The sequence below is a fragment of the Mobula birostris genome, chromosome 5, assembly GCF_030028105.1.
Source record: "Mobula birostris isolate sMobBir1 chromosome 5, sMobBir1.hap1, whole genome shotgun sequence".
NCBI classification, from domain to species: Eukaryota; Metazoa; Chordata; class Chondrichthyes; order Myliobatiformes; family Myliobatidae; genus Mobula; species Mobula birostris.
The window spans coordinates 195505464-195530006 of record NC_092374.1 but is presented as its reverse complement, the minus strand read 5'-3'; the positions used below and the strand labels follow the sequence as shown (position 1 = coordinate 195530006).

The 24543-nt window shown below is 46.3% G+C and overlaps 1 protein-coding gene across 1 annotated transcript in view; it reads left to right on the top strand.

The window, feature by feature from the left end:
• Window positions 1-24543, top strand: part of LOC140198203 (chloride intracellular channel protein 1-like) — a 53577-nt gene that overhangs the window by 10978 nt on the left and 18056 nt on the right. The window lies entirely within an intron of this gene.

Genomic DNA, 24543 nt, shown 5'->3' with positions numbered 1-24543 from the left:
AAAAAGAAGGAAGTTTGTGTTTTGGAATGGTCGTGTCAAAGTCTTGACCTTAATCCTATAGAAATGTTGTGGGAGAACCTGAAGGAAACAGTTCATGCAAGGAAGCCCACTGACATCCCAGAGTTGAAGCAGTTTTGTAGAGAGGAATGGCCTAAGGTTCCTCCAAGCTGATGTGCAGGACTGATCAGTTACTGGAAATGTTTGTTTGAAGTTATTGTACAAGGGGATCACACCAGTTACTGAAAGCAAAGGTTCACATACTTTTTACAACAAATATGTGTAATATTGGATCATTATTCTCAATAAATAAATGAGCAAGTATCATTTTTTTGTCACAAGCAAGAGAAAATCTGCAGATGCCGGAAATCCAAGCAACACACACAAAATGCTGTATGAACTCAACAGACCAGGCAGCATTTATGGGAAAAAAACTACAATCAACGTTTTAGGCCGAGACCCTTCGGCAGGACTGGAGAGAAAAAGACACGTCGAGTTAAAAGGTGGGGGAAGGGAGGGGAGGGAGAAACACAAAGTGATAGGTGAGAGGGGGAGGGGTGAGGTAGAGAGTTGGGAAGTTGATTCGTGAAAGGGATGCAGGGCTGCTGGAGAAGGGGGAATCTAATAGGAGAGGATAGAAGGCCATGGAAAAAAGCAAAGGGGGGAGCAGCAGGAGAGGGAGGCAATGGACAGACAAGGAGATATGGTAAGAGAGGGAAAAGGGGATGGGGAATGGTGATGGAGAGTGGGGGGTTCGAGAAATCAATGTTTCTGCCATCAGGTTGAAGGCTACCCAGACGGAATATAAGGTGTTGTTCCTCCAACCTGAGTGTGGCCTCATCGCGACAGGAGAGGAGGCAATCGATAGACATATCGGAATGGGACGTGGATTTAAAATGGGTTGCCACTTTTGGCAGATCTGGTCTCATGGATATAGAGGAGGCCACGCTGGGCGCACCAGACACTGTATATGACCCTCAACAGACTCACAGGTGAAGTGTTGCCTCAGTGAAGGACTGTTTGTGGCCCTGAATGGTAGTGAGGGAGGAGGTGTAGGGGCAGGATTAGCACTTGTTCCACTTGCAAGGATAGGTGCCAGGAGGAAGGGACGAATGGGCAAGGGAGTCGTGTAGGGAGCAATCCCTGCGGAAAGCAGGAAGTGGAGAAGGAAAGATATGTTTGGTGGTGGGATCCCATTAGAGGTTTTTTTGTGTTAATATTTAATTGGGTCTCTATCTAGCTTTAGGACATAGATGAAGATCTGATCACATTTTAGGTCATAATTATGCAGAAATAGAGAAAATTCTACAGGATTCACAAACTTTAGCACCACTAAACACTCAGTCGCCACTTCATTAGGTACCTCCTGCAAATAATCAAGTGGCCACTGAGTGTAGTTCTTTCCCCTCTGCCCTAGAATTTTGGTTTCATTTTGATGCCTACCCCACTTCCTTTTTCAACATCCGTTTCCAACAGCCCTGCTGATCACAAGATAAGAGAAGCAATTTCTTAAATTCTTTTACAATCCACGCCACTGCCACTTTCTGTGAAGGTCGAGTAAATAAGGTCAAACTTTCAAAGTTGCTACTGCTGCTCTTGGGGACTTTATTTACTTTACCAGGATTGTTTTGAGAGTGTTGCAGATCCCCCCCCCCCCCCCCCAGGAGAACGGCTCCTCACCCGGACACATTAAACCCCTCCACCCCCCCACCCCTCCGAATTGCTTTCGCAAATCTCATCCACGCTGCCTGCGCTGCGGGTGAGATTAAGGGTTGCGGAATCCCGAGAGAGTGGGCGGATTTAAGAGGCTGAGCAGCAGCGGTTCTGTGACAAGTGGCCCCGGGGGCTCTGCTGTGTGCCCCTAATGCTGATCGACGGGCGTGGCGGAGCCTCAGGTTGTACCCCGACCTCGGGCGTTGTAGTGTGAAGTCTGCCTGTTACCCCCTGTGACCCTGTGGGTTTGTTCCCACGTCCCAAAGACACGCTGCTAGCTGGACTAATTTCATATCTCTTACTATCTCTTCTTTCAGTTAGTCCTGACATAAGCTGACTGATAACTGATGCAGGCTGGTAGTGGGATAATCTAACAAATACACCGTTCCATACTTAGCATACATTTTAAAAAAGAACACTTGTTACTAATCTCTTCCCCGTGCCTTCTCAGCCCTGAAGAAGGGTCTCGGCCCGAAACGTCGACTGTCTATTCATTTCCATAGATGCTGCCTAAGCTGCTGAGTTCCTCCAGCGTTTTGAGTTTGTTGGTTGTTATCAATTTCAAAAGTGTAATGAAATAGCAGACATTCTAAGCAGAAACGCAAGAGATTCTGCTGCAAGTCCAGAGCAATACACACAAAATGCTGGAGGAACTCAGCAGGTCATGTAGCATCTACGGAGGAGAATAAACAGTCTATGCTTCAGGCTGATACCCTTCGTCAGGTCCTGATGGAGGGTCTCAGCTGAAATATGGGCTGCTTATTCCCCTCCGTAGGTGATGCTGACCTGCAGCGTTTTGTGTGTGTTTGAAGGACATAGAAACATAGAAAACCTACAGCACAACACAGGCCCTTCGACCCACAAAGCTGTGCCGAACATGTACTTACTTTAGAAATTACCTAGGGTTACCCATAGCCCTCTGGCTCTCTAGATTATGACGCAGAAACTCATCCTGTGTCCTTTGCAGGCCTTCTGGTACTCCCAGTTGCAGGGACCCTACATAAAACTGGTTAATTGGCCACTATAAAATTGCCCTTGGTGTGTAGGTGAGCACCTTGGGGAAAGTTAATGGAAATGCAAGAAGAATTTATAAAAATGGGATTAATTTAAGATGAGTGTTAAAATAGATGGGCTGAAGGGCCTGTTTCATGCTGATCCTCTTCAAGGACAAGGATCATCCTGTCCAGCACAAGGGTCTAAGAAACTGGGAAGGATCCTCGGCCTTCCCGATTTCAAGTTCTAATCAGAACTGTGAAGGGTAGAAATGATGCCATCTTCCACCTGGTCCCCCTTTCCCTGCATCTTATAAAAATTAACTTTACTTGTCACGTGTGCATCGAAACGTACAGTGACATGTCGGGTTTCTTTCATGTGTGTGTCAAGGATTTTGCTGGGGGCAGCCTGCGAGTGTGGCCACACTTCCAGCATCAATGTAGCATGCCCACAACTCACTAAACCTAATTGCGGGTCTTTGGAATGCGGGAGGAAACCAGAGTGCCCAGAGGAAACGCACACGGTCACAGGGAGAATGTGCAAACTACTTAGAGACAGAGGCAGGGATTGAACCAGAATTATGTGTGTATTGCTCTGGATTTTCAGTGTCTCTCAGGTCTCGTGTCTTTAAGAGCTTTCCTCGGCAGTTGATCCTTGTCTCAATAGACAATAGGTGCAGGAGTAGGCCATTCGGCCCTTCGAGCCAGCACCGCCATTCACTGTGATCATGGCTGATCATCCACAATCAGTATCCAGTTCCTGCCTTATCCCCATAACCTTTGATTCCGCTATCTTTAAGAGCTCTATCCATCTCTTTCTTGAAAACATCCAGAGACTTGGCCTCCACAGCCTTCTGGGGCAGAGCGTTCCTCACATCCACCACTCTCTGGGTGAAAAATTTTTTCCTCAACTCCGTTCTAAATGGCCTACCCCTCATTCTTAAACTGTGGCCTCTGGTACTGGACTGATCCATCAGCGGGAACATGCTTCCTGCCTCCAGTGTGTCCAGTCCCTTAATAATCTTATATGTTTCAATAAGATCCCCTCTCAGCCTTCTAAATTCCAGTGTATATAAGCCCAGTCACTCCAATCTTTCAACCTATGACAGTCCCGCCATCCTGGGAATTAACCTTGTGAACCTACGCTGCACTTCCTCAAGAGCAAGAATATCCTTCCTCAAATTTGGAGACCAAAACTGCACACAGTACTCTAGGTGTGGTCTCACCAGGGCCCTGTACAGCTGCAGAAGTACCTCTTTGCTCTTATACTCAACTCCCCTTGATATGAAGGCCAGCATGCCATTAGCTTTCTTCACAGCTTGCTGTACTTGCATGCTTACTTTCAGTGACTGATGTACAAGGACACCTAGATCTCGTTGTACTTCCCCTTTTCCGAACTTGACTTTATTTAGACAATAATCTGCCTTTCTGTTCTTATCACCAAAGTGGATAACCTCACATTTATCCACATCAAACTGCATCTGCCATGCATCCGCCCACTCACCCAGTTTGTCCAAGTCGCCCTGTATTCTGATAACATCCTCCTCACATTTCACACTGCCACCCAGCTTTGTGTCATCTGCAAATTTGCTAATGTTACTTTTAATCCCTTCATTTAATCATTAATGTATATTGTAAACAGCTGCGGTCCCAGCACCGAACCCTGTGGTACCCCACTGGTCACCGCCTGCCATTCTGAAAGGGACCTGTTAATTGCTACTCTTTCTTTCCTGTCAGCCAGCCAATTTTCAGTCCATGTCAGTACTCTGTCCCTAATACCATGTGCCCTAATTTTGCCCACTAATCTCCTATGGGGGTCTTTATCAAAGGCTTTCTGAAAGTCCAGGTACACTACATCCACTGGCTCTCCCTTGTCCATTTTCATAGTCATAGTCATACTTCATTGATCCCGGGGGAAATTGGTTTTCATTACAGTTGCACCATAAATAATAAATAGTAATAAAACCATAAACAGTTAAATAGTAATATGTAAATTACGCCAGGAAATAAGTCCAGGACCAGCCTATTGGCTCAGGGTTTCTGAGTTGTAAAGTTTGATGGCCACAGGTAGGAATGACTTCCTATGACGCTCTCTGTTGCATCTCCGTGAAATGAGTCTCTGGCTGAATGTACTCCAGTGCTCACCCAGTACATTATGTAGTGGATGAGAGACATTGTCCAAGATGGCATGCAACTTGGACAGCTAGTTACATCCTCAAAAAATTCCAGAAGATTAGTCAAGCACGATTTCCCCTTCGTAAATCCATGCTGACTCGGACCTATCCTGTTACTGCCATCCAAATGTGTCGTAATTTCATCTTTTATAATTGACTCCAGCATCTTTCCCACCACTGACATGGCTTTCAGAGCTAATACCTTCCACAGCCAGAGACTCATTCGGGTTCAGCACTGTGCTCTGGTATAGCCAGTATGCAGTTTCCACATTTCTCTCTCTGGCCTCGCGGGTTTTCCCCTGGGTGCTCCAGTCCCCCCCCCCACCCCCCCGACACATCCCAAAGGCAGTCCGGTTGGTTAACAGGCTGCTGTAAATGGCCTCCAGTGTGTCTGTGTGGTAGCAGCTCGGGGGAGTTGATAGGACTGTGAACAGAGTTTTAGCAATAGTATTCACATGAAATGGAGTGTTAACGTATTAGCTGAAGGGTCTGTTTCAATGCAGTATCTCTCTATGATAAAGGTGGTTCTATCCATTTCTGGAGGATACCACAGGAACTGAAGAATTAGGAAAGATCTTCACCTCCAAACGGCTGATGAGTCATAGTCATAGAGTACTAACAGCACAGGAAAAGGCCCTTCAGCCCATCTAGTCCATGCCAAACTATTATTCTGCCTAGTCCCAATGACCTACTCCTGGACTGCTGTTCTCCATAACCCCTCCCATCCCCGTGCTCATCCAAAGCTCTCTTTCAAATTTTGAATTCAAACCCACAGCCCCCTCTTCTGTTGACAGCTTGTCCCGTGCTCTCAGCCCCCTCTGAGTGAAGAGATTCTCCCTCCGGTTCCCCTTAGTTACCTCATGTGCTGCCAGGGAAGTGGAAGCAGAAATGCCTGCAGTGTTAAAAGATGTGAATATGCTTGTGCTCACTTAGAAAGGTCAACCCTCAGTACCAAACCGTTCCAGGCTTGGCATTTTGCGAAAATGTGAGTGAAGACCAAATTAAAGGGAAGGGAATAGATTATATATAGGCCAATGAGATTAGGCTGACACAATGGTCAGCATAGACATAATGGGCCGAATGGCCTGTGCTTGCTTCTGTAAAAGCCCACCAGAACATACTATGCTCTTCCTTTCTCCTTTCTGCTGCCGTGGACCTATTCCTGAATCATGGTGGGCCTTCCACAGCCTCCCCTCACCCAGGATTTTAAAATGTGGTCCTGAAAGTTCTGTGGGAGGGTGGAGAAGGGGAGATGAAAATGTGCTGTACTCAAACAGGATTTACTTTTCCTTCTCCTTCTCACAGCCCGTTGTGTTCACAGGACAAGGCAGCGCTGACTCTGATGGGGTGTGACGGGCCCTTCACCTTCTATTTACTTTGGTGTTGATCCACATTTTTTCCTTTGCAAGCTGCCAAGCCCGTAGTGCCTTGGGAATATGAGGCGAACATTTATAAACGAGCACAAACGTTGCTGTTGCTCCCCAGGGTGTGTTCCTCTTGGTAATTGAAGGTGATGTCACCCTCCTCCTTCCTTTTCTCCCATGATCCGCTCTTATCTCCTATCAGATTCCTCCTTGTTCAGCCCTTTACCTTTTCCACCCATCACCAAGCAGCTTCTTAGTTCACCCACCCTCCCCCTGTCAGCTTGGACTCATCCCCTCACTCCACATTTGGGGCTTCTTCCCCCCACTCCCCACCCTCTTCCTTTCCGGTCCTGATGGAGGGTCTCAGCCTGAAAGGTCGAACCTTTACTTCTCTGCGGACCTGCTGAGTTCCGTGCGTGTGTGTGTGTGTTATGAGCTCTTGCAGAGGGGTGTGGATGCTTCAGTGATGAGTATTAAAGCTGAGAGATTACTGGATGTTGAAGCACACAGATTAATGAAATGTGGTTCCAAGGAGGGAGGATTTCAGTGAAGGGTCGAGCTGCAGGAATTGTGGTTGCTTTTTGGAATAACCTGAATCAGGTTTATTTACTTTACTTTACTTTATTGTTGCCGAACAATTGATACTAGAGTGTACAATCATCACAGCGATATTTGATTCTGCGCTTTGCGCTCCCTTAATGACAAATGGATAGTAAATATTAAAAGTTTAAATTATAAATCATAAATAGAAAAGGGAAAGTAAGGTAGTGCAAAAAAAACCGAGAGGCAGGTCCGGATATTTGGAGGGTACGGCCCAGATCCGGGTCAGGATCCGTTCAGCAGTCTTATCACAGTTGGAAAGAAACTCTTCCCAAATCTGGCCGTACGAGTCTTCAAACTCCTGAGCCTTCTCCCAGAGGGAAGAGGGACGAAAAGTGTGTTGGCTGGGTGGGTTGTGTCCTTGATTATCCTGGCAGCACTGCTCCGACAGCGTGCGGTGTAAAGTGAGTCCAAGGATGGAAGATTGGTTTGTGTGATGTGCTGGGCTATATTCACGATGTTCTGCAGCTTCTTTCAGTCTTGGACAGGACAACTTCCATACAAGTTGTGATGCACCCTAAAAGAATGCTTTCTACGGTGCACCTATAAAAATTAGTGAGGGTTTTAGGGGACAGGCCAAATTTCTTTAGCTTGCTCAGGAAGTAAAGGCGCTGGTGGGCCTCCTTGGCAGTGAACTCTGCTTGGTTGAAGCAAGTCAGGTCATTTGTGATATTGACCCCGAGGAACTTAAAGCTTTTGACCCGTTCCACTTGCGCACCACCGATGCAAATTGGGTCGTGCGGTCCGCTACTCCTTCTGAAGTCAATAACCAATTCCTTTGTCGCGCTGACGTTGAGGGATAGGTTATTGTCTTCGCACCATGCCACCAGGTTCCTAACTTCCTCTCTGTACTCAAACTCATCATTACCAAAGATACGGCCTACAATTGTTGTGTCATCAGCAAACTTATATATTGAGTTTGATGGAAACTTGGCTACATAATCATGGGAGTACAGTGAGTATAGCAGGGGGCTGAGTACACAGCCTTGTGGGGCACCGATGCTCAGAGTGATTGTAGAGGAGAGCTTGTCCCCTATTTTTACAGCCTGGGTCATGTCTGTGAGGAAGTTGAAGATCCAGCTGCAGATCTGAGTGCTAAGGCCAAGGTTCCAGAGCTTAGGAATCAGTTTATTTGGAATGATGGTGTTAAAGGCAGAGCTGTAGTCAATGAAAAGGAGCCTTACGTATGCGTCTTTATTCTCCAAGTGTTCTAAGGAGGAATGTAGGGCCAGAGAGATGGCATCTGCCATTGTCCTGTTGTCACTGAGATCAATCATGAAATTTGTGGGTTTGCAGCAGCAGTACAATGCAATACAAATTACTAGCAAGATAAAATCTGCAGACGCTGGAAATCTGAGCAACACACTCAAAAAATGTCTTGACTCGAAACGTCGACTGTACTCTTTTCCAAGATGCTGCCTGGCCTGCTGAGTTCCTCCAGTATTTGTTATGTGTTGCTTTAAGCTACGATACAAAAAGGATTCAAAAGAGGAATAGTGAGGTAGTGTTTGTGGACTGTTTGGGATTCTAATGGTGGAAGAGCAGAAGCTAAGCTGTTGAGTAAATGTGTTCAGTCTCCTGTACTTCCTCCCTGATGCTGGTAATGAGAAGAGGGCATGTCCTGGGTGGTGAGGGTCCTTCGTGGTGAATGCTGCCTTCATGAGACATCACCTCTCGAGGTGGATTCGATAGTGGGGAGGGTTGTGCCCGTGATGGAACTGGCTGAATCTGCAACCTTTGTCGTCTCTTTCCAGCCCTTGCAGTGGCCCCTCCCTAGCAAGCGGTGATGCAACCAGTCAGAATGATGCAACCGGGCAAAATCTGCAGAAATTTGCCAGAGTGTTTTGCCACATGCTAAATCTCCTCCGAGGAAAACCGAACGACAGTCTGATAGAGATGCAAGAGAAGGGGACAGTGTGAGGTGAAGGAGGCTCCTTCTGCTGTCTGGGCACAAAACAGGAGGGTATGAGGAAAGGCTGTGTAATCTGGAGCTCAATGCTGGAAGGGAGGCGGATTCGGTCAGGGAGGAGACCAGGAAGGCTCTTTAGGATTTACTTCCACACTGCCATCAGGTTTTTGCAGCATTCTGAAAAATCCCTGATTAAACCTTGGACTATATTTCCCTCAACTTTTCATGCTATTTGCCGAACACCCTGAGGGTGTAGATCCACAGCAATAAGCCTGACCTTGAAATAATCTGTGTGGAAAGACTAGGAGAACAGGATTAATGGGGTTGCTCTGCCTGGAGCAGGCATAGACTCAGTGGGCTGAAAGACCTCCAGTGCCTTTTAGTTCTGTAGGGAATTGAGGGATGTTTTTGGAAAAGTGAAAATGAGAAATAATACATGATTGAACTTTTATCTTAGTCCGAAACGTCGACTGTACCGCTTCCTATAGGTGCTGCCTGGTCTGCGTTCACCAGCAGTTTTTGTGTGTGTGGCACAAAAGGTTCTAGTTTTCTATTTCAATTTCCATTTTGTTAAATTACTCTCTCAGAGGCTTTTTCCATGTTCACCTTTCGGAGTGAGCACAGCGCCCCCCCTCTTATGTCTGACAACCCTGTTGTGATTCTCCTTTGAATAGATGGTTGCCATATCCTTCAAACCAGCATCGTTCCTGTGGATTTCTTTCTCCGATCTTACCGCCACCCCCGAACACTCTTTCGCCCGTGAGCCACTTGGTGGTAACCTTGCCCAGCAGCTTCCATGGGCTGAGAACGCTGGGAGCAGTGGTGTTTGTCCGGACAAGTCTGCCTCGCTCCTGTCGTCTCCAGCCTTGTCAAGAACCTGACTGTTGACTGAGCCCCGGGCTGTGAGCCAAGTGTGTCCGTTGCCGTGGTTACTTGGCGCTATTACTCACATCACATAATCTGATTGAATCATTTGAGTTTGTTTTTTTTTTGCTCTCTTACCGGTAGCTTTTTATTAGGAGTTTTTCATTTCTTTTATACAGCTTTGCATTTCCAAACATCAGCACTACATCAGAGGTCGCAACAGTTGATCTCTCAATTTACCTCATCGTGGCCCCTGCACCCTATCATCTACCCGCACTGCACTTTCTCTGACTGTAGCACTCTATCCTGCGTTCTGTTATTATTTTCCCCTTGTATTGCCTCAGAGTACTTGTGTTTTTTGAGCGGATGTCTATGGATGGTTTGCAAAGGTGTGTTTTCATACTGTATCTCTGTACATGTGACATTAGTACCTACAGACCAAAACAACAGGATAGAGGGCACCATGATGCAGCAATTAGTCCCATCTTTCACCGATTGAGGTTCAATTCCCACTACTGTCTCTCAGGAATCTGTACGTTCTCCTTGTGACCCCGTGGGTTTCCCCCGGGTGCAGTAATATTCCTCCTGAATAGGCCTGCTTCTGGCCCATAATCTAAAGCTCCATCGGTTACACCTTCAGATCCCTGGGCAGCCCAGTCGCTTTCCAGCACCAGCGATCACCAATCCGGGTTCAGTTCCAGCTGCTGCCTGTGACGATTTTGCACATTCTCCCCGTGACCGTGTAGGTTTCCGCTGGGTGCTCTGCTTTCCTCTTGGGATCCAAGTACTAGCGTGTATGGCTGTGTTTGGTTCGAGTTAGTGAGGGGCGGGCGCCAGAAGCATGGCAACACTTGTGGGCTACCCAGCACAATACTCACTGATTTGATTTCAGAATCAGTTTTAATATCACTGGCATATGTTGTGAAATTTGTTAATTTTATGGCAGCAGTACAATGAAATACATGATAAATATAGAGAAAAAACGGAGTTACATTATGTCTAATAAATAGTTAAAATAAGTAGTGCAAAATAACAGAAATAAAAAAAGTAGGTGAGGTAGTGTTCACAGGATCAATGTCCATTTAGTATTCAGATGGCAGAGGGGAAGAAGCTGTTCCTGAATCACTGAGTTCGGGATCCTCTGCCTCCTTCCTGATGATAAGAGTGTGAAGAGGACATGTCTGGCTGGTGGGGATCCCTAATAATGGACACCGCCTTCCTAAGGCATCGCCTTCCTTTTGACAGAAACGATACATTTCACTGTATGTTTCAATGTACATGTGACAAATAAGGCTAAACTTTTTATCTTTTCACGATAGCAAGCATGAAACCGGTTTTTGTAAACTGGTGTTGCCAAATTTCCATTGGAAGGAATACCATACCCTGTGAAGATGCCCTATCGCGTCACATCCTAACGTGTGCGCACGCACACACACCCTGACCCGCTGCGATCCTTGTGTCTTGCTCCAGATACCAGCCACTGTAGCCTCTTGTATCTCCACTGCATTTGAATCTGGCAGACTAAAGCGGTCATGTAAAATTCGTATTTAAATCCAAGACAAAAGCACGAAAATGTGAAGTGATACACTTTTGGGAGGTCAAACTTGGAGACGTAGGGTACGAGATTGATGGCAGGAGACTTAGCAGTGAGGAGGAACAGTGGGATCTTCAGGTCCACATCAAAAGATCCCTCAGAATTGCCTTGCAAGTTGCTAGGATGCTTTCGAAACCCTTCGGTCCATGATATTGTGCCAACTTTTTAACCTTCTCCTTGATCAACATAACCTTTTCCTCCCACATAACCCTCCATTTTTCTATCATCCACGTGCCTATCTAAGGATCCCTTAAATATCCCTCACAAATCTGCTTCTACCACCCCTGGCAGAACATTCCATGCATTGCACTCTGTGTTTATTTATATTTATAAATAATCTGTCTCTGATGTTCCCTCTTTAATTTCCTTCAGTCACATGAACGGTATGCCCACTCATTAGAGTCATTGTCACCCTGGTTGTCCACTCCTTCTGTGCCTCTTATCATTTTATACACCTCAATCAACTTGCCATTCATCCTCCTTCACTCTAAAGAGGAAAACTGTAGCTCGCTCAACCTATCCTCATAAAACGTGCTCTCTAATCCAGGCAGCATGCTGGTGAATCTCCTCTGCATCCTCTCTACAGCTTCCACGTCTGTCCTATAATGGGGTGATCTGAACTGACCACAACACTCCCAAGTGTGGTCTAACCAAGGATTTTATAGAGCTGCAACATTATCTCAGGAGTTTGCACATTCTATCTGTGATGTGGGTTTCCTCCCACATCCCAAAGGTGTGTGAGCTGATTGGTTCATTGCTCCTGGTGGGTGTGTGGTGGAATCTGAGGGGAAGGCAATGTGAGTGTGCTGGTATCCTCCCACGTTCCAACAATGAGTGAGCTGGTTGGTTCATTGCTCCTGGTGGAGGAATCTGAAGAGAAGCTGATGTGAGAGTGCGAGAAGCAGTTGGTCACAGTGATAGAAATGGTGGGGGGAGGCGCAGATGGAATTGGACTTCTGTCATAAGTGTTGAAGATGCATGAAACTGCAGGTGCCAGAATTGAGAACAATGCTCAAAATGCTACAGGAACTTAGTGGGTCAGACAGCATCTCTGGAGGGAAATGGACAGTCAATGTTTCTGGTTGGACCTTTCAGCTGGATTGAAATATGGAAGGGATATATAAAAAGTTGGGAGAAATAGATGGAGCAGGAGCTAGTACATAATGTGGCATTGGAATTGGTTCATGTGTACCGATGCAGTGAAGAGCTTTTGTTTGCATGCTTTCTGGACAGATCATGCCATACATAAAGTACATCAAAGCCGATGCTTTTTCTTGCCGGTGGGGAGAGGGGGGATCGTTGCTTGCTGCCGCTTACGAGCGGGAAGGAGGCTAGCTGGGGGGACTTTGGGGTTCTAACATTTAACTGTCATTTAGTCTTTGAGTGCTGTCCTCTGTTTTTTGTGGATGGTTGCGATGAAAAAGCATTTCATGATGTATATTATATACATTTCTCTGACATTAAATGTACCTTTGAAACCTGTGAAGATATGAAAATGGGAAAATGATTGTTGGACTAAGTACTACTGTTACATTGAAAGTGCAGTGCGGGTAGACAAATAGTGCAAGAGCCCCAATGAGGTTGATTGGGCATCTAGAGTTGATCTTTTAGTCTTTGAGAGTCTAGCAGTGGAATAGATATTTTCTTTGAGCATAATGCTATAAAAGGGTTCCACGTTAAGAGGAAATGTGTGTGTGTGTGTGTGTGTGAGAAAGAGAGAGATCTGACTGATCAGACAACTGTAGACCAGGACTGACTCAGCACCTTCACCCAGCCCCGAAGGGGAAGTGGTTACCTTCAGGACTCAGAGCCGATAAAGACAAATGGCTTCTTTCTGTTTCTGCAGAGCTTGCTGAGCAAGACTGTCCTCACCCTGCAACAGTGCAGACCTTTGTCTCTGAGCGAGCAGGTTGGCAACTGCTTCCTGCTCTGCGGCTCTTGCCTCCGCTGCTTGGGGAAGTGTTTGCTCTGTGCATACAATGGGCCTGCAGGTTAGGAGAAGGTCATTTGGCACCTGGAGCTTGCACCACCTCCTGTGACTGATCTGACAGTAACCTTGGTTCTTTTTCCCCACCTCCCTAATGCCCTTTCACCCCTTTCCTCTACCTTAAAATATTCAGAGCCTCTGCTTTGTAGAAGAAAGATCTAAGGACAAAATGTTCTGAGAGAAAAAATATTTGATTCATCTCTGTTCTTGCACTCTTTCCAAACCTTTCTTTGCCTCCACCTATCACCCGCCAGCATCTCTCACTATTTCCACTCTCTCTTCCTCCATCTGCCTATCTCCTCTCCTCAACTGGATCCACCTATCACCTGTCAACTCTTTCTGCCCCCCTTCTGCTTCCCTCTTAAACTAGCTATCTCCCCTCTATCTTTTAGTCAGGATGAAAGGTCCCAACCCCCTCCCCCGAACTGCTGCCCAACCTGGGATGTCTATTACCCCCCCCCCCACCGAAATGCTGCCCAACCTGTTGAGTCACTCCACCTCTCATTTGCTGCCCTCGATTATTAAGATTGCCTCAAAAAGATGGCATCCATTATGAAGGACCCCCATCACCAGGTCATGCCTTGTTCTCATTGTTACCATCAGGAGGGAGGTATGGAAGCCTGAAGGCGCACACTCAACGATTCAGGAACAGCTTCTTCCCCTCTGCCATCCGATTTCTGAATGGATATTGACCCCGTGAACACTACGTCACTCTTTAATTTCTATTTTTGTACTGCTTATTTAATTTAACTCATATATACACAAGTATACTGTAATTCACATTTTTTTCTATTCTTTTGTACTGCTGCCATAAAGACAACAGATCTCACGACATACACTGGTAATATTAAATATGATGCAGATTCTGATGTACATTGAAACGTCTGGTGAAGTGATTCACCTGCATCAACGCCAATACAATCTGAGCATTGTGCTGAGGCAGCCCACAAGCGTCACCACACTTCCGGCACCGACGTAGTACGCCTACAACTTACTAACTCTAACCTGTATCTGTGCAATGTGGGTGAAAAGTGGAGTATCTGAACTCTTTCATTAACAAGGCATTTTCACCCACAGAACTGCTGCTCGCTGGATGTTTTTTGTTCCATTTTGCACCTTTCTCTGTAAACTCTAGAGAGTGTTGTACGTGAAAATCCCAGGAGATCAGTGGTTTCTGAGATGCTCAAACCACCCGGTCTGCCACCAATGTGGTCGAAGTTACATAGATCACACTTCGTCCCCATTCTGATATTTGGTTTGAATAACAACTCAAGCTTCTGACCTTCACTCCACCTCTTGCACTGACCCCACATCGCCCTTGATTCTGTTAATAAGCAAAACAAAACCTCTCCTTTGGAGATGAGACGAATTCTTTTTCCTATAGCCAGTTGGTTTCGGATGAGATGCAGTGGAAAAAACTGTGTTGCATTCATCCAGATAGATCATTCCAAACCAGCTTGCATTACGGTTTCAGGGAAATTATTTACCAGGTAAACTAAGGGACACGACGAGCTAGATTAATTATCATGAGGTTATCCTTAACATATAAAAGGTCCATTCAAGAGTTTGCTGACAGTGGGGTAGAAGCTGTCTTTGAGCCTGGTGGTCGTTGCTCTCAAGCTTTTAAACCTTCCGCCCAATTTGGGTGGATGGTGAAGGGGGAATGTCTGGAGTATTATGTTGGCTTCTTTCAGGAAGTGAACCATTATGAGGTTTATTATGACTGACATATGTCAGAAATTTGTTATTTTGTGACAGCAGTACAGTACAAGACATTAAAAATTGCTCTAGGTTCCAGTGGGGGAAAAAAACCACAATGAATAAATAGTGGAAGAGAGGAATAGCAAGGTAGGGTTCATGGACCGTTCGGAGGTCTGACGGTGAAGGGGAAGAAGCTGTTCTTTAAACTCTGAGAGTGTGTCCACAGGTTGCTGTACCTCCTCCCTGATGGTAGTTATCAGAAGAGGGCCTTAATGATCAATACCACCTTTAGGCACCAACTTTTGAGGATGTTGTCAGGGGTGGGGAGGGCAGTACCAGTGATGGAGCTGGCCAAGTCCACAACTCTCTGCACCTTGTTTTGGACGTATGCGGTGGAGTATCCATACCAGATGATGATGCAGCCGGTCAGAGTGCTCTTCACCGTACAGCTGTAGAAACTTGCAAAGGTCTTTGGTGACGTACCAAATCACCTCAGAGTCCTACCGAAGTCCTGGGTGGTGACGGTCCTCAATGAGGGACGCTGTCTTCTTAAGGCACCGCCTCTTGAAGATGTTCTTGTTGGCGGGGAGTGATGGAGTGCACAAATTGGCCGGGTGCAGCATTTATCCCTGCCTCCCTCTAGTTCACCATGCATTGGTCCCTTTCCGTGCAGGGGGGTGGGTTTCACCACAGCAAGCAGTTGCAGCAGGGGCCGCCATGTTCTGTGGTCCCTGGGCTGTGCTTTCCTCCAACCCCCTCGCCTTTGGCAAATCACAGGGGGTTGGGGGCTTGTCTGCTCCCGTTCAGGTTGGGAGGGCAGGCGGGCTTGAGACCGGGCATCCTGTACGGGCGCAGGAGATGCTCTCTTCTGGGCAGAGAGGGAGCCGGCACTGTGGCCTGGTAGCAGCTGTGCGCCCCCCCACTCACCTCACTGCCTGGCTACTGTCACGTGACACCCGAACGACTGCCAGCACCTTGCCCTGCTTTTGGTTGTAAAGCAGTTTAACAGCGCTGTAATTAGTTGGGTTGCAGAAGGAATGCGGCCAAACCAGTGAACAAGGCAGAGTCTGGCCTTGAGACGAGATTCCGCAGAGGCTGGACATCTTGAAGTCCTGGGTGGAACTCAGCAGGTCAGGCAGCATCTGTGGAGGGGAATAAACAGCTGACGTTTCAGGACAAGACCCTCGCCTTGTCCTGTAGGTGTAGGAGTGCCAACGAGGGAGACACAGGATCTTCAGGTGCCAGAATCCGAAGCAAAATTAGGTTCAGTACGTCAGTTGGGAGGGTGGGAGGGAGGAACTGTTGACATTATGGGTTGAAAGCCTGCATCAGTCCTGGAGTTCCTCCCTCCGATAGTTCTGAATAGCTGTGAGGATTCAGAGACTTGAAAATAATAAAAACAGATGGTTTAAGATCTGAAGGCATGCAGCAGTGAAACAGGCACTTTGGCCCACTGTCCATGCTAGCCACTGAGTATCAATTTTCCTTTAATCCCACGTTATTCTTTCTGTATTTCCTCAAATCACCCCCCTCCCCAAGACATCTACACACGAGGCCCAATTTACCTGGCAACCTACATGTCTTTGGGATGTTGGTGCAGGGAGAATGTACATCTTCCTGCAGAGACGCCCAAGGTTAGGATCGAACCCAGGACCCTGGAAACGTGAGGCAGGGGCTCTACGCACTGTGCCACTGTGACATCCTCTCGTCAGCGTAGGTCATTCATTGTTAAGGATCCTTTCCACTCCAAGGGGTGGAGTTTCAGAAAAGGGAGTTGCACACAAGATGGAGATGAGCAGGTATTTCTTCTCCTCGATGGTTGCAAATACTTAGAATTCTACAGCATTAAAACAGGCCTAGTTCATTGTGACTGTTGGCATCAATCTAGACCTATCTGTGTGCATTCCTGGGTGTCAGTATCTTGTTTTTTAACCATGTATTGCAAAGTACTGCCACAAAACAAGTTTCATGATGTGTGCTGTTGTGACATGAACAAAATCACCAGAGAGACACCGAAGCTAGTGGACATAGAAATATTTTATTTAACAAAAATAGGACAATTCTATAGTTACAATGTATCTACAATGCTTCCTTTGAATTGCATATAGTTGTCACACAACTCCTTCACACCCGCACTCCAGACACCCAAAATGAAAGTTAATCCCCACCGACTCGAGGCTGCGTTCTTGCCCGTGCAGGCATCTGAGGTCTAGTTGTTCTGTGCTGTGTTTCAAATCAAATCTGCAATTCACATTCCAATTTGAAGATTGGTTGCTGATGAAATTCATATTTGCTAACTACAGAATAGGCCCTAACACATGCATACAATATTAAACCTGATTCTGATTCCGATTCCTTTGGCCCATAGCTTTCTAACCCTCACCTATTTATGTTTTTTATCTGGTTATCCTTTTTATGTTGCTAATGTTCCCACCTCATCCACTCTGTCTGACAGCTCGTCCCAAATACACATGTCATCTCTGATTGCCTTTAGCATCCTCTCCTTCTGGGAAAAGGCTACTTTTGCTCTGCATGTGCCTCCTGACCTTGTGTACCTGACTCTGTCTCCTATGTTGCAGGGAATAAGGTCCTAGTCTAGGCAACCTCTTCCTATAACTCAGGCTCCAAGTCCAGATGACACCTGGCTAAATCTTTTCGGCTCTATTTCCAGTTTAATAGCACCTTTCCTGTAACAGGGTGCCCAAGATTCTACATATTACTCCCAAGTACGGCCTCAACAACATCTTGCAGAGCTACAACTTGATTGCAACTACGAGTCTGTACTTTAGAGCAGGGGTGGAGAACCTATGCCATGCATGGTCAACATGGCATGAACAAAAACTCCCCTCGATTCTTTAAACCCCACCTATAATAAAAAAAATATATAGTTTATTGATCCCAAAGGAAATTACAGTGTCACAGTAGCACTACAAGTGCACAGGTATATTATAATACTAATATTAGAAGACAAGTGAAAAAGAATAAAAAATAAGTCACCTCAAACAGTCTAACAGAAGGGTGTCATCACTTCCTTGTCTGCAGATTGACTCACTTTAGAGCCTAATGGCCAAGAATAAGAATGACCTTATATAGTGCTCTCTGATTATTTTCACGGCCCAATGAAGCAGTGAATGATTTTATACAAACCAAGAGCAGCGAGATGTTTTCATAGGAAATGTCTCACACTGGCTTGGTGCTAACTAGACAATTGTGAGATCACGTGATATTGGACGATGCGTCCTTTTTTGCGAATTCTTTAATCCACAGCACAATGCTGGGAGATACTGGAGATCCAGATCAAGACACAATATCAATCAATTGTCATCTATTGATCAATCAGTGCTAATCTCTGCTCAAAATGACCATGGCGTGCAAAAAAGAAATTCAGAATTTGTATCAAGTTTAATATCACTGATTATTGCTTTGTGGAAGCAGGTCAGTGCAATACATTACAAACTATAAATTACAATAAGAAATAAAGAATTGAATATATTCTTTATGTATTTTTGATCTCGTTTTGCATTATTTATTTAACTTCATTCATTCATACTCATACATACACACACACACACACACACACACACACACACTAGTTGTCCATCATGTCGGACGATGCCAGGAAACCTGCAGTTCCACTCTCTCGACCTCGGGCATCCAGGTCCAGTAGCACAAACAAGTGTGACAAGCTGGGGCCTTCCTTCGTTGCAGTGGACGACCATGACGTCTTCTGTGCCTTGTCATGCCCTTCGCCCTCCACGGAGCGTCACAGTACCACCTTCTTGGCCATTGGATCTCGCTGTAGATCTGGTATATTAACTGTGTGGTGCAAAGATAGTGAGATAGCTTTCATGGGCTCATTTTCCATTCAGAAATCTGATGGTGGAGAGGAAGAAGCTGTTCCTAAAATATTGAGTGTTTGTCTTCAGGCTCCTGTATCATCTCTCATAAGAAGAGGGCACTAGAAGATTATTACCAATTTGGGCACACGTTCTCTAAAAGGTTTGCTATACCAGCCCTAGAGACATAAGGGCAGTGTCATTTAAGAGATTCTAGGACCATAGAACAGCTGCAGATTATGAGAATTGTGGTAAGGCCACAATTGACAGAAAGGGTTGTTACATGAATATTATGTTATCCTCATGTAAACCATAATCATCCTCTTGTCAATTGTAACATCATCTGTAGCCCTTCAACTATCACCTCTGGGGCTCTGGTGCTATACTGTCTCTACCCTCTACTATCTGCCTATCACCCGTCCTCACCTGGATCCACTTGCCAGCTTTTGCACCACGCCTTCCCCTCACCTCTTTATACTGGCTGTCTCCCCTATCTTTCAGTCCAGATGCCCACCTCCTTCCTGGATCCCGTGAGTTCCTCCAGCCTTTGGTGTTTTGTTGTGATGGTGCTGGTGCTGGCTGCTGCTTTCAAGGCCATCAAGGACATGTATACAGCAAGGTGCCGGAAAAAGGCCAGTAATATCATGAGCGATCCCTCCCACCCACCCTGCTTATTGACTCACACACAAAACGCCGGAGGAACTCGGCAGGCCAGTCACCATCAATGGAAAAGTACAATCTGTCAATGTTTCGGCTGAGACCTTTCATCAGGACTTTTTGTCCTGCTCCCAACGGGAGGGATGCATGTTCGGACCACCAGACTCAAAAGCAGTTTCTTCTCCGAAGCCAACTGGCTATTGAACACCTCCACCCACTAATCCGCCTCTCCACTCTCATCACCCGTGCTGCTTTATCACGTCCTGTCAGAGTCACCTTCTGTACGGACTGTCCTGGGTCTAGCATCACCTTATGGACATATCTATGTATATAAGCTATCTTATGTATTTATATTCATTGTGTTTTCTTATATTGTGTGTCTTTATACATATCAACAACTATACTGTTCTCTTTTACTCTTGTGTTCTGGAAATGACATTATACAATCTTCAATCATAACCATATTTGTAGCCCCCTGTAATGTAGCTTGTTCTTCCAAGGTGCCTAACGGAAACTTTACTGAACTATAAAACCTGATGCTAGCCCGCCATCATCTGATACCAAAGCGGTCGACTGAAAGCCTGTTCCAAAGTGGGTTTTGAGAAGTCTCTTGTAGGAGGACAGAGGAGTGCAGAGGTTGAGAGGAGAGGTTCCAGAGTTTGGGGGCTCAGGAAGCTGAAGGCAGGGCTGTCATGGGTGAAGCAAAATGGTTCAAGGATGTTCAAGGGGCCACAGAGGGAGGACCGGGAGAGGGCCCAGAGAAGTGATCCTGGGAATGAAAGGGTTAATATATTAAAGAGTTAATTTCATGGCTCTGGGTCTGTACTCGCTGGAGTTTAAAAGAATGGGGATCTCATTTAAACCTATTGAATATTGAAAGGCCTAGATAGAGTGGACATGGAGAGTATGTCCCTGTCGTGGGGGAATCGAGGACCAGAAGGCACAGTTTCAGAATACAAGGACATCCTTTTAGAACAGATTTGAAGCCATATTAAAGGCCGTATATATTGAAAGTGGAGATTGGTAGGTTCTTGTTTAGTAAGGGTGTCGTAGGTTAAGGGGAGAAGGCAGGAGAATGAGGTTGAGAGGGATAATAAATCAGGCATGATAGAATGGTGGTGCAGAATCAATGGGCCGAATGGCTTGTGGTCTAAAATTCAGATATCTACGAGGATGGGGAAGGTTCGATGGAGGGGAGTGAAACAACTTCAGAGTCCGGCAGCACAGAAGCAGAGCTTTTGGATCAAATCATCCATGCTGATCAAGTTGCCTATGTAAGCTCATCCTGTTTGCTGGCATTTGGCCCATATCCCTCCAAACCTTTCCTATCTGTGTCCTTTTAAATGCCATAATTCCATCCAGCTCTGCCTCTTACTCTGGCAGCTCAAAACAGCAACGTTTATGTGTGTAGCTCATAACATATACTGTGTGGAGGCTGTAGAATGGATGTTTTTTTTAAAAAAAATCTTTCTCCTGACACAGCCTGTCTGAGATTTCAGCCGATTGGGTCCTCCGACCTTTCTTGACCTGCTGAGTTCCTCTATCTAGCACCTCAGCTGTCTCAGCAGATCTGTTTGGGTCTGGCTCAGTTCAGTATGTTTTCCAGGGCAGGATGGTTTGACCAGTAAAACGAATGACACTGGATCCATGCTTCAGGCCAAAGTGAGATCAGATCTGGAGTATTGTGCACAGGATTGCCCTCCTTATTTTAAGGAGGGATGCTAATGTGCATGAAGCAGTTCAGGGAAGTTTACTGGACCGTACCCGGAATGGGCGGGTTGCGTTCGGAGGAAGTGTTGGACTGGGTGGGTTTGTTTGAAGACTGAAAGGTGACTTGGTATGTCCAAGCTTGGCTTGATAGATGGCAGCACAGTAGTGTAGCGGTTAGCGGAATCACGTTACAGCACCAGCGAACCCCGACTGGGGTTTAATCCCTGCTTCTGTCTGTAAGAGGTTTGTCTGTTCCCGTTATTGCGTGGGTGCTCTGGTTTCCTCCTGCGTTAAGACGTACGGGTTAGAAGGTTAATTGGTCAAATGGTGTAACTGGGTAGCAGAGTCTTGCTGTTACCGAGCTCATATCTCCGAAGTAATAAAATAATGATAATTCAGCTGCTGCCTGTAGGTTCTGACGGTGACCATGTGAGTTTCCTTCATTTGCTCCAGTTTCCTCCAAAGATGGGCATGTTGGGGTTGTAAGTGTGGGCGTGCTATGTTGGTGCAGGAAGCTGCAGGCTGCCCCCAGCACATCCCAATGCAAACAACACACTTCACTGTTTGTTTCGATGTATGTGTGACGAACAAAGTTGATCTTTAACAAAGCCCCTGAGCTGACTGGACAGGCTGGATATGGAGAGCAAGTTTCCTCTTATGTTAGGTAGGGACCCTTCCTTAAGAAAGAATTAACCAACCAAGACAGTTGAGATAGGATTGTAGATTTGTACAGCATGAAAACAGGCCCTTCGGCCCAACTAGTCCATGCTGACTTAGATTCCCATCTTCCCATTTGACCCATTCACTTCAAAGCATTCCTGTTCAAGTGCCCTTGTAATGTTCTTCATGTACCTGCCTTAACCACCTGCTCTTGTTCTATATATAGGCCACCCTCTTGAGTGGAAAAAGTTAACACTCTCCGCCCCAAACTCCCCAGGTTCTGACTAAATCTCCCCCCCACATCACATTAAAGCTCCACTCTCTGGTTCTTGATTCCCATTCCTGGGAAAAATTGAATGTGCACTGATCCCATCAATGACCTTCATGATTTTATACATCTCACACTCCAATGGAAAGAGTCCCGACCTGCAGAACTTCTCTCCGTAACTTAGAACCTCGAATCCTGACAACATTCTCTCAAATCTCCTCTTCACCCTTCCCGGTATAAGGCATGATTTTTCTTTCATTGAGGCTCCTGAGTTGTTGGGACTCTGATGTGATGGCATTGGAGAGGGTCCAGAGGAGGTTCACGAGAATGATCCCGGGAATGAAAGGGTTAATGAATGGGGAGTGTTCGAAGGCTTGAGTTTGTACTCAGTGGAGTTTAGAAGAGTCAGAGGGGTATCCCCTTGAAACCTATTGAATATTGAAAGGTAAGAGTGGATGTGGAAAGGTGTTCCCCATAGTGGGGGAGTCCAGGACCAGAGGGTACAGCCTTTAGAACAAAATGAGGAATTTCTTTAGCCAGAGGGTGGTGAATCTGTGGAATTCATTGCCACAGGTAGCTGTGGAAGCCAAGTCATTTGATATATTTAAAATGGAGGCTGATGGGTTCTTGATTAGGAAGGGCATCAAAGGTTATGGGGAAAAGGGGTAGAGTGGGATAATAAACCAGCCATGATTGAATGTCAGAGCAGACTCGATGGGCTGAATGGCCTAATTGTGCTGCTACCTCTTATGATCATGTGACAAATTTTTCTCCATTCCCATGGCTCCCGACTCGCATGCACACAGCGGTCAATGAAGCCACCAACTCACGCGACTTTGAGATGTGGGAGGAAACTCCAAGCCTCTAGGGGATGGGGGGGGTGGTGCAACTTGGTCAGTCACAGAAAGAAGGTGTAAGCTCCAATACTGACTCTGGCAGTGGTCAGGATTGAACCCATGTCCTTGGAGCTGTGAGGCAGTGGCTGTGCAAACTATGCCACTGTGCTGCCCTGGCTACCAATGCCCACCTGTACTTAGCAACCCACCCATGAATGAGGTATGAGCTCAGAGTCCGGTTACTGTAACAAGGTATCTGACCCACCCCTGGGCTTCCTTCTTTCTCTTGCTGGTTAGCCACGGGGTGAAATAACAGATTTTTAAAGATCAAAGATGGGCAGCTGTACATCACAAAGTACAGTGAAATACACCGTTTTCTGCTGGCAGCTGCTCACAAGTGTCTCCGTAGCATGCCCACAATCTACTGACCTTTACTAACCTGTACTGCTTCAGAGCGTGGCTGGAAACCCACCCAGTTATGGAGAGAACAGGCTGCGGTGGGAATCGAGCCCCTATTGGTGATCAGTGGTGCTGCAAAGTGATTGTGCTGAATGCTATGCTCCCACACCGCCTGCTTGGTATGAATTAACCCTTTCATTCCTCCAGCCACTTTGCCGATGAAAAGCCTCTGTTATTTATTTACTTCGAGGTACAGCACGGTAACAGGCCCTTCGAGATTACATCCAGTTACAATTACACTGACACCCAGGTGGCCAGTTAGCCTACTGCGTCTTTGGACTGTAGGAGGAAATCACATCACCTGGAGGAAACCCACGCGGTCACAGGGCCAGCGTACAAACTCCTTACAGACAGCAGCTGGAGCTGAACCCAGGACCTTGGTACTCTAAAGCATTAACATTTAGATTTAGATTATGAGAACACTCAGTCCTCTTTTATTGTCATTTAGAAATGCATACATGCATTAAGAAATAATACAATGGTTCTGCAGAGTGATATCACAGAAAACAGGACAAACCAAAGACTAACACTGACAGAACCACATAATTATATAGTTACAGCAGTGCAACGCAGTACCATAATTTGATGAAGAACAAACCATGGGCACGGTAAATAAAGTCTCAAAGTCCCCGAGTCCCCGATAGCAGGCGGCAAAAGGGAGAAACTCCCTGCCATAAACCTCCAGGCACCGTCAACTTGCCAATACCTTGGAAGCAGCCGACCACAGCCGACACTGAGTCCATCCTTCCGAAAACTTCGAGCCTCCGACCAGCCCCTCCGATACAGCCTCCCGAGTGCCATCCTCTGCCAAGCGCCTTTGACCTCACCCCAGCCACTGAAACAAGCAAAGCCGAGGATTCAGGGCCTTCTGCTCTGGAGATTCTGGTTACCACACAGTAGCAGCGGCAGCGAAGCGGGCATTTCAGAAGTTTCTCCAGATGTTCCTCCGTACTCTCACGTCCATCTCAGTCTCCATCAAATCAGAATATCAGAATTGTGCACGGCCCCCTACTTGACAGATGACAGATATTCACCGGAGAGGCCGCGTGCGCTGCCGTCGCGCCGCCATCTTCTCCTCCTTATGCTAACCGCTACTCTGAGAGGCCCATTGTGCCCTGGTGTAACTGCCCTTCCCTCCAGTCCTCAGCCAATAATGAACTGTTTAATCACGCCATCTCACTGAGCAAGGTATTGAATGTGTTGGTTCAAGGTTACTGCCAGG